Source organism: Dipodomys spectabilis, unplaced genomic scaffold (assembly GCF_019054845.1).
Source record: "Dipodomys spectabilis isolate Male_0828 unplaced genomic scaffold, ASM1905484v1 ptg000273l, whole genome shotgun sequence".
Lineage (NCBI taxonomy): Eukaryota > Metazoa > Chordata > Mammalia > Rodentia > Heteromyidae > Dipodomys > Dipodomys spectabilis.
Window position 1 is genome coordinate 1,410,221 of NW_024870950.1, and position 11,231 is coordinate 1,421,451.

Consider the following 11,231-nt stretch of genomic DNA (forward strand, 5'->3'; position numbering starts at 1 on the left):
CAGAGAAAGGGTATTATCTCTTGGCATCGTTGTACTCCTTCCTGCCCTGAACAGGCCCAGCTGTGTCTGGCTTTTTTCTCCCCCTGTCCTAGCCTAGGTAAGGGGCAGGGTGAGAGAATTCCAGTCTCCCAAGCTGTCTCCTGATTGTTGGGGCATAAAGAAATTCAGTCGGACACACAAATGGGGAGCATCTTTACCCTTCAGAGAGGAACAAAAAAGCACCACTCTCACTAATAATGATTTTAAAAAATTAAACTTGCCTTCACCAAGGCATGGCAGAGCTCTTCGTTTCTGTTCCCTAAACCCTTCACAGGTCCTTCTGAAGCAGAAAAATCAGAGAGAGAAGGCCTTCGAAGGCAAGAGTCCCAGGAATAAGTAACTCTAGTTAACTCCACTTCGTCAGTGGCCTGAGTCAGAGCCAATGTTCACATAGCCAGGTGCAAACAAGTTTCTTGGCTGTCCATGACTCTAAAAATATGCACATGTGGAGTTTCTTTTGGAGAACTATTTTGGGGTTCTCAACCCAAATAGAAAGCTTTGAAAAAAAATGGATAGCATCTTAATTTAGGGGGAGGACATTTATGAATATGCCGATGGGAGATTGTACGGTTCAGGCTGAGGTGTGATGCCAGTGGTTATCTGATCATTGCACATGACCATTTCTATTGTTTAAAATTGAAAGCTTTGTGTGTGTGTGTCCCGTAAGTCGTCCTCAAAGAACAAGGCTGATAGAAGGGGCACACCCAAGGCTCAGAGAAGTCATCTTGATGTGAATTTGCAGTAGAGTTGGGCAGTTTTTAAGAAACTCCCACAGCACCATTTTCCACAGAGATGCTCTGATTGGAATCGCCTCTGTGGATTCCACACAGTGCAGTTTCTTTTCCTTTCTTTCTGTTAGATAACAATTTCCCCCTATAATTAGGACTTGGGATTGTGAAATCGCATCCCTCCCTTCTGCGCAGACTCATCTGGGATCTTTAGTTATGACTACAAAGGGACATTAATCCAGAAAAGGAGGATGCGGGAGGCCTGTCCTGGTTTGGAAGAAAGAGAAGGAGGAGAGGAAATAGTTTTCAGGGTTTGCCTGTTTCTCAGCGCATGCGCGTGCACACACACACACGTGCACACACAAACACATTCACACACTTCTCTCCAGCCCTCACCCCCAGCCCAGGCCTGAATGACAGCTATAAACTGAAGATTTTGCTTCTGAATTTCTCTTTTCTCCATATTCTGATTCCCAGTCCTGCCTGGTTCCAAGCCTCCACAAGGGGTTGGTTGGTTGGTTTTTCCTTGTGGTTGATTATTTGGGTCCAGGACCACGAAAGGCCATGAAACGGAACTAAGCAAGGCAGGAAGGAGTAGAAACCCATATCCTTCTAGAATTTCAACAAGAATCCTGGCCTGCGAATCTCAGGATTCAGAGGCAGGTTCTCTGTGGCCAGGGCCGCTTCTGGAGCGAGGCAGAAGGGGGTTTCTGACCTGTGATGGTTTGGGCAGAAGTTAAAGGGGGCCCACCACAAAAGACAGCCCCAACCCGGGCCTAGAGGACGGGGGAGAGGAAGCGCAGGCTCCGGGGAAGACACATTATTAACAAAGGCCAACCCTGACCTCTGACCCTGCGATCTTCAGGGGTCAGCTCAGGTCACCTAGGGTCCTGGCCAGCCGGGACCTGTTTGTAGAGTGGCTGACGAACAGGCCCTGAGCTCTCTTCAGCCTGCTAGAGACCGTTAGATCCTCAGCCCCAGGATTTGGGCCCTGTTCGACCAGTGCCCCTCTTCTTAATTTCCTCGCATGCCTGGGCCCTTGGGCCCACGAGGGAGCCTGGGGGTGGGGAGAGCACGGCCCTCAGGCCACGGGGCCGTGGTCCACACTGGGGCCTGACTCCCTGACCCCTGCAAGTGCAAAGGCGAGGGGAGCCGGCAGGGAGGTGGAGGAGACAGCTGCGTGGTTCCCATGCATGCTCCTCCCCGGCACCCCGGTCCCCGCCGACCTCCACTATACCCCTGCCCCGCGTGGCCTGCTCCCCCAGCCAAGTGTGTGGATCCGCGCGCGCCCGGGGCCAGCGCCAGCCCCACGCCACCAGCCCGTTCCCCAGCGCAGACCGGCGGCGCCGCCGAGGCCCATGCGCCCCGGGCCGGGACGCGCCGCGCGGGGCGCGCGCCCTGGGAGATGCCCCGCACCCTGCCCGGCACCCGGGGTGGGGGGACCACGGGCGCCCCGAGGCCGCGCGCCCCACGCCCCGGCCCCTACCCCGCTCCTGCGTCCCTGCAGGAGAGCTCCGATCCGAGTGGGACTTCGGTTCCAAGTTTTTCTTAACCTCCAAGTCTCCCTGCGCTCCCCCCCCCCCCCCAAGTACCTGCGGGGCCGCGCTGCGGGGCGCCAGCCAGATGCCGGCGGAAAGAGGGGAGCCGGCCTGGCACCCGCCAGCTCCCCGAGCCGGCTGCACCCGAGCTCACCCTATTCATCTCCGTGGCCCATTTTTCAGCCCCCCCTCCCCGACCCCCATTGGGGACAGAACCAGAAAGGACAAAGAGAAGGGGACCAGGGGAAACTCTAGGTGAAAAGTCTCCCCCAAGGCGCCCGGGCTCGGCGTTCGCGGGCGGTTCACAGCCAGCCGCGCAACGCGGGGCCAAGCCGGGCGCACAGACTGGAGGATCCTGCGCCTCGCGGGGCCCGGGGCGGAGGCGCTTGCGGGGAGGCCCGCGTCTAACGCGGCTCGGGGATCTCAGGCGGCTGTGTCTGCAGAAGGAAGTTTCAGAGGGACCGAATTCAGGAAGGACCGGTCCATAGTGGGACTGATCAAGTCACACAAGCATGACCACATGTGCATAAACAAATCTCCCCCTCTCCCTTTCTTTCTCTCCCTCACCTCTCGGTTAGGGAAGAATGTATTAATATGCACATAAGTGGACTGGAGCTAAAAGAATGAAGTAAGCCTCCCAGGCACTTTTATCTTCAGATTTTAAAAACATACATCTTGGTGTTTGGGGTTTTTTTGTTTTATTTATTTATTTTTTTATAGAACAAGAAAAAACAAAAACCTAGGGCTATCATTCTGAGATTGGAACTATTTAGAGATGATACTGGGTCTTTCTACACTTTTGGGGCAGTGCGTTCCACACATGATTGGTTAGTTGAGGGCCCTTTGACATAACGCGTTGCAGAGAGGGGAAAGCTATTGAAAGATAGATCTGCAGCTCCCACTTTAAGAAAGGAAGATGATCACAAGGGCAGAGGCATTGGTGGACAGGAGTAGAGCCTGAGTGGAAAAACAATCCTCTCATGTAAAAAGCAGGTGACATCCTGTCTGCCACACTCTCTGTGACTTGGGGGTGTATGGAGACACAGCCCGGCAATCTGTGACACACTTTCTGGGTGCACTTGTGAAGATGAGGCCCCTTTTGAATCTTGTGCTATTATAAAAAAGAAAGAAAGAAAACAAGACAAAACAAAACAACAATAACAAAAACCCCCAACTCTTCCGTGGTGGTTAACACAAGAGACTTCAAGCTGTCAAGCATCTGGCTTAGATTACACCAGCCTGGGCCAGCTCTGAAATCTCTCACTCCCAAGTGAGAGCCCCTTGCCTCTACCCTTCCCCAGTGACTGTCTGGGCAAAAGTACTGAGAACACAAAAACCACAGTGGTTTTTGGACTCTATTCAGGTGTGCAAACAGACCCCTCCCAATACACACACACACACACACACACACACACACACACACACACACACACACACACACACACACACACACCCCTCCAGCTTTTTCAAGTAAATGTCTAGATAACAGAATGAGTTTCCCAGGTGGCTAGAGAGAGAGATCATTCTGAGGAAAATGACACCAATGAACTAAAAAGGACATCATCTATTTTATGAGATTTTTCGGCACCATGCCAAATATTGCATTTAATGAGGCTGGGTTTTTTTTTTCCCCCTCCAAAAATAACTACTGACGGACTATATCAATGGTAAGGTCAGGAAGGAAAAAGGGAGCATTTTTTAAAAAGCTGGTGTCCAATTATTGCTTTGTAATATTTTTCTAAAATTGAAAAATGTCTCACAAGTATATGATCTCATGTAAATATTCCTTGCCAAAGCTTAGCATATGTTTGCAAGTCTCCCAGAGGAATTGCGATAATATTCCCTCTACAATCGCTGCGGCTTTAAAAGTCTTGTTTGCTTCAATTTCCAGAAAAATCTGTTGTTCCCAGAGATTTTTTAAAAAAGAAATCTTAAATGGGCAATTTTTATTTTTATTGTGTTTGGAGATTAACTCTTTGAACTTCAAATGGAGAGCAATTTATATTATTGATGCACTTGCAAATTGTATACTTTCAGTATATTTCTTGTTTTTTTTTCCTTTTTGGTAGCCGTAGTATGCTTGGTAAGGGATTGATTAATCTGTGAAGAAGAAAACTTTGTACTTTAAGGTTTTAAAAGTGTTTTTAAGCTGGGTGCTGCTAGCTTACACCTTTAGTCATAGCTACGCAGGAGGCTGAGATCTGAGGATCAAGGTTCAAAGCCAGCCTGGGCAGGAAAGTCTGTGAGATTCTTATCTCCAATTAACCAGCAAAATGCCAGAGTGGAAGTGTGGTTTGTGGGATGGAATGGAAAAAACACAAACAAAAAACCAAGGGAGAGCTCAAAGCCCTGAGTTCAAGCCCCAATACCAGCGTATTTTAATATGAAATATGAATGAAGACAAATAATGTCCTTTCAAATGGCAGAGAAAGAGATAGAGGTAGAAATTTATTTGTCCAAGCCCTTCAGTGTAGTCTTATTACTTAGATAAAAAGCATTGGAAAGAACTGGAGAGTTATGCTAAGTGACAACTTAAGTGAATAAAGATTGTGTTCAGTCACAACGATCTACAGAATGCAGCATGCAAGTGAACATTGTGTTATTTGTTCACACCACTTGTAAGGTAATTCATGTCAATGCATAGAGGATTCAGGAAAAAATAACTGAATATCCTTGTTGGGGAAAAAATTACATTGACTTACTAGTTTATTTCAGTTGTCATACACAGATGTGCTGTAACCCTGTTGAATTCTTAAAATGAGATTTTAAATGTATTTTGACAGTCTGATCTGGTGTAGTGTAACTAAACATAGGAAGAAATGACAGGTCTGCTTTGTTATTAAGCTGCCGTCTGGAAAATATTAGACTCTGCATGGCAAATGATTATTTTGTCATTTCCATTAGTACAGCTAATAGCAATAAGGTGTTTTTTTTAAAAAAGAGGCATAGAAAGCTAAGTACTTTGAATTATTGTGCTTTTGTTATTCACTGTGAAGCAAAAGTCTCTCTCTCTCTTTTTTTTAAATGACTTTTATATCACTGTCCTAAGTATTCCCTACTACTGACTTATGCCGAAAAGACATTAATAAGAAAAGGGGATGATATATAATGATTTTATTTGTAGTTACGATTGACAGCAACACTGAAAGACCAGTGAAATGGAGGGGGCTGAATATGGAGGAAAACAGGTCCTACTAACCTACCTGCAGAACCTGGACCACTGGGCCAGCACAGTGATGGTTCAATTATTCTGTGCAGTGCTTAGGTTCCCTTTACAACTGGGGACAGCTTCACAGATGCTTAGAGCACTGGCCCAATGGGTTGATGGCTATTAAGGCCTCCTAGGAGGGAAGCCATAGTTAAGAGAACACAAGGGGACATCATGGGTCATTTCCGTCCATGAAGTACGCTCATCTGGCCAAAAGCAAGTCCAATCAAATCGCTCTGCTTTAGTCTACCTGTACCCTTTTATCATAGATAATTAGGCTGCCTGTAACATACTGTCCTCGGAACACAATTCATGATGATTAATTACCCTTTGTTTATTTTAATATATTTGCTAAATCAGGTACCCAAGGGAGTCCTCTACATCAGTGATGTGAAAAAATCCTGTGGCCTGAAGTCAGAGGTACATCTTGATTTTTGATTTGCATGTGCCTGTTTGAGTGAGTTTGCCTGGATGGGAAAAGCAAGCAAGCCAGCCAACACTTCTGCTATTTCATTAGGTGTAGCAAAGTTCCTGGTTTTAGTATTTGGGTTTTATGAGAACCGTCCATGGGGTCACTCAGGGACCCCAGGAGCAGGCGACGGATAGAAATAATGTTTGTGAGGCCTGGCATGCGTTTATTTGTAGTTTTAATGTTGTCATATAGGTATGTGTCTGTCCAGTGTAATACCTCCCACATCCTTCACCCTGTGGAAACAGAAAAAGACAGTCCTTCCTTGGAATGTCAGATAATTTGAGTCAATTTGGGCCACTGCCCTCCATGGTCTCTGGTATGCTCTACCTCTGCTCCCGTAAACATCCCTAATTCATGATCTCCTAATACTCTGGTCTCAGCTCATAGATGGAAAATTTACTGTAATTTCAAAGCTCAGTCTGTGCTTCTTTCCGGAACGAAATCGTAGCTGTAGAGTCGTTCTTGCTTTGGCTGGAAGCAAAAAGGTCAGGAGAACAGACCAGTGGGAGGCAGAAATAAAATTTTCATCTACTAAAAAAAAGAAAGAAAGAAAGAAACTGAGCTTTTTAAATGGTTTTCAATGACAAGTCTCCCAGCCTGACTTAAATGAGGACTGTCTTGGTGTGGAGAGCTAGAGCAACATGTTCACGCCAATAATTATTTAGTATCATAGCCTTTATGTATTCTTGTGGCCTCTCATTGGCTAGTGGAATGAAATTTGATTTTTGTTCTTCATTACCAGTTTTGCTTGCTGAGAAATTTGCATGAAATACTTTCTTTTATTTTTTTTTACGTGAAACTGAGGTGGGTGAAAGTCACACTGTCAAATTGCTACTCTTTGCAAAGAAGACCCTTGAAGCCATGTGGAGGGGAAAACAGCACCTCTTCCCCGACTCCTGTATTGGAAAAATAGTATCTGATTACTTACCTGTATGATGATGAGCATCTCATTTGCAACAATTGGACCGGGAAGGTGTAATCTGGTGCCTTTGCTGCTCACCTCATCCCAAATGAACATTTTTCCTTAGTTGCTCCTATGCACAGATCATAGCTCAGTGTGTACACTTTCAGTGGTTCCTTTGCATGTCCGTATGTGTGCATGCAGTTTCAACCTTTTATCTGCTTTCTTATCCTGGTCTTGATAATTGCAATTTAGAAGTTGCCTCTGAAATGTGACAGTCTAGGCTCTGTGGCCAGTTTTCTGTGACATGGAAACCATCCATTTTGAACAAAGAGTTAATGAACTCTAAAAGCAAGGTTCACTCGGATCTTGACCCCTTGGTAATATTTCATATAAGGTTACTGGTGGAGAGAAATCAAATTTCAGCTGTGAGCATGATTGACAGGTGAGCGCTCGGGAGAGGAGAGGAGCTGGTCAGATGGGGAATTTGGGGAGGAGGAGGACAATTCCTTGAAGTTCCTCTGTGATATTAGATATTATAAGCTGCCTGATGAAAAAGGTCTATGCCTGGTGCTCTTGGGAGAGTTACTTAGTTTATTTTCTGTGAAGTCACTTTGGTTAAAGAATTTCAGTAGTGTGAGCCAGACATGGTAAACCACTGGGTTTTCTGTTCTCTTGTTAATTTCCACCATGTACGCGACTCTTCGCTTACTTCTGTCTGTTTTCTGGGTTAGGTTCTGAAAATTAAATCAGAAACCATTTGGGGAGCTATTTAATTACCTTTTATTTCTTCTCCAAAACACAGTCTAGATTATATTATGGTTCACAGGCATATTAGAAAAGGCACATCCCAAGTGGTATTGCAAAAAAAAAAAGAAAAATTAAATTCTCCATTTTGGTAATATCTCTTGATCCTGGCTAATGTTTTCTATTAGCATGTGTTCTGACCTCACCTTTTTTAACCGACCCAAACGTGTGGTTTTTCTGGGCTGTGCTTTCCAAGAAGTCTTTTAACCTGCAGATCGGCACTCTGGCACTACCTGTCTGACTCCCGCCAGACAAAACTATTTGACTAGGAGCATCACTGCTACAGGTGTGACTGTTACCATAGAAACAGCGATGCTCCTGGTTTTGCTTGCCCTCTACCCGCCCAGTCAGGGTGGCTTTTGAGTTAGCCTCCAAGGCGGTCTCCCGGTCTGAATCGTCACAAGATGATCAGCTCTGAAGGATTTCACCCAAGTGGAAAGTAGACCTTCCAGCGATGCTCTTGTTTCTCCTGTGTTGAAACATGGTCTTGGCAAAAGGCCATGGGCCTTCTCCAGTTCATATCTATACTCTGCTAAGACCTCTCTGAAGGCAACCAAGCCTTGAAGAGCTGTCTGGGGCAGTGCAGAGGGGGCAGGTGCAGAGAGGCTGTCTGTGGCTTTCCTAGCACCTGCAGGGGTCACTGAGAGGGCTTGTAGAAACAGCACCTGGGTTCTAATACACTCATCAATTTCCCCCCCTAGTCTCCAATCTGGATGTATTTTATCCTGTCCATACTTTTGCCAATGAGTTAAATTCAAAAAGTTGTCAAATGTAAGGAAGGAAGACATCACTAATTTATGAGCTGAGAGTAAAACTAAACTGCCGTGAAACAAAACCAGTCAAAGTACTCGGAAATCTTCTCTTTTGTTTACCTGGTTTCCTATCTTACTCATAAACATCCAGAAATAAAATGTGAACATGGGCTCCTAATGCCCACTCTACATGTGTGTGTTTTAACAGTGTGTGAACCATTTAGTTCACATATATGGAGCCAGGTCTGCCTGGTATCCCTTGTTTGTGGAAAGTATTAAGGCATTTTAACAGAAATGGCAAGGCTGTGTTTCCATACAAAGGTGGTATGAAACCCAGACTGTAGATTATGATTTTTTGGTTCATCTGAAAAGCCCACATGGCTGCTCATAACTCTCCTGACCGAAGGCTTCTCAGAGCTTCTACACAGTGGGTGTCTCGAATAAATCCCCACTTTCCAGATGAAAAGTAGAAGCACTTGTCTGGCTGGGACCAATCTAGCACAAATTCCAAGAATATGTCTCCAACCTATGACGTCCGTATATCTTTTGGCACTGAGAAAATTAGAGGAAACAGTTCCATTGAAACGGGTTCTTTCTCCATACTCATCTAATTGGTTTGTTGTATTGTTGTTTTATTTAAGTAATGATCCTTCCTAACCATAGTCGTGGTAACCACTCCTTCCCATACATATTCTCTCTGCCCATACTGGCCCACCACTGAGCTGACTTAATCAATTAATTTTGCCCCAGTAACTGGCATAATGATGCCATATGAGCCTGTATTATTATTATTATTATTGAACCTGTAGTATTTTCCACCAACCCTAGGATGCTATTGAAAGGGTGAACCTAAAGGAGTATGCATTTATGGGGGAGGGTTAAAAAGAGGGAGGGATTTCTGCAGAAGTCCAGCATTCATTACTTAAAAACGACACCACGCTCCTGGGAAGAACGTTCCTTGTAAAAGTACACACTCAGTCACCTGCCAAAGGCTTGGATGTAGCACTGACATCTCCAGATGCCAGTGGTTAAACTCCCTTCACCTGCTGCTTCCAGAAGCTTTCATTTCCTCCTTCCCCAAATCACTGCAAGTTGTTCTTTGGCATCTGGTTTTTTTGTTTGTTTCTTGTGTCGTTTCCCTTTCCTGGCACCTAGCGAAATGATCAGCAATAAAGGAACTAAGCACCAGGGTTGAAGTGTTCTGTTTGATTTCGCTTATGCATTTTGTCATTTTTGGAAACCACCGGGACAAGGCATGGGCAGTGGGGCTCTCTTTGCAGTGTCGGTGGGAACAGTACTCTAGTATTAGTGTATTAACAGCATGCACATGCCTTCACTTGAGAACTGGTCCCCAAATGGGGAGAGGAGGGAGAGTGCCATTGGGAGGCTGAGTGGGAAAATTCCCAACCAGCTACAGTAGCATTTACAGGCATGGCTATCAGAGACAGCGCGGTCACTGCAGAGCAACCTCTGGTGTAAGTGGCTGGAAGATATTAACACCTTAATTAATCATCCCAGCCTGTGTGCTGTAATTTAAACCAGCAATGGGTTGAGAATGACAGTCTAGAGGATTTTGTTAGGTGGTTAGATTGTGTTTTCCTCAGCAGGCAGTATCTAATAACGTGGTTATTCACCTGCATCCCTGAACAGCACAGGTAGTTCACCCGCTAGCAGGTAGCCACTGAGGATGAGAATGGAATTGATCTCAAATGCTCCCAGAATTTGACCCTGAGGGTCATCTGCCTTTAAATTGGGTTTTACAGACCAAGTTTCTGTTCTGTATCCTGCTTGCCACTAACAGCAGAGTGGAGTTGGGGATTGCAGTGATTTAAAAGGGTCTGACATGTGTGTTGCTCCCTCTACCCTACCCTCTACCTGCTAGTTAATAGGTTCAAGTCTATGTTGCTGTGGTATGCCTCTAGGGTGTTTATATTTTCAAATTCATCCTTGATTTACAAGAAAAAGAGAGAGAGAGCACTAATGTGGGAGCTTCTTACTGAATATTTTGAACATGAGAAAACAACTTTCTACTTACTTTGTGCCTCCACCCCCCTCTCTGACACGTGACATTATTAGGATCCCTTCAAAGCAGTCTTTAAGTGCACCCTATGCAGGTAACCCTGGAATTTGGCACTGCGTTTCAGAAGGCGTGGAGTTTGCTGGAAGGATGCTTGCCCATCCCTTCCCCCCTCCATACACAGGGTAGCCAAGAGAAATTCCTCCACCAGTGCTGACCTTTCTGACCCCAGCTCAGCACTGCCGCTCATTCTTTGCTTCTGTGGGTAGCACATACTTGCAGTTCTGTTCCCAGGCTCCAAGGCCATGTTGCGTATTTGTTATTGGTTTTCCTCAGCGTTTCAAGACTTCCTTTTTCTTTTATGTCCCTTCAAATTTCTGAACAGTGTCTTGCTCTTGCCTACTAGAATGTGAAGGGCGAATGTATGATCTACCACCTGCTTTATCAGGTGTTTTGAGAGGGTGGTAGCTGGGCTGGCATCCTCGGTAGGGGACAACATGGGGACCTTATTTCTGCATGAGCCAGAGTTGAGGGTACCCTGCTGTCCAGCTATGAGGGCCCCGGCCTACTCTCCTTTGCAGAAACCCGAAGAGTCGCTGTCCACTCGAAGTCCTTTGGCATCCCTTTGATTTCCTGGACTCATGACAGGCATCTTTACCTGCTGGATATTGTAGGGGTCCAAACCACCGCCTCAAAACTAACAACCCTGATGCCTTCAAAGCCCCAGCTTAGCTGTTGGTGGAACAAAATCATTGATAAAAGTGTAGTG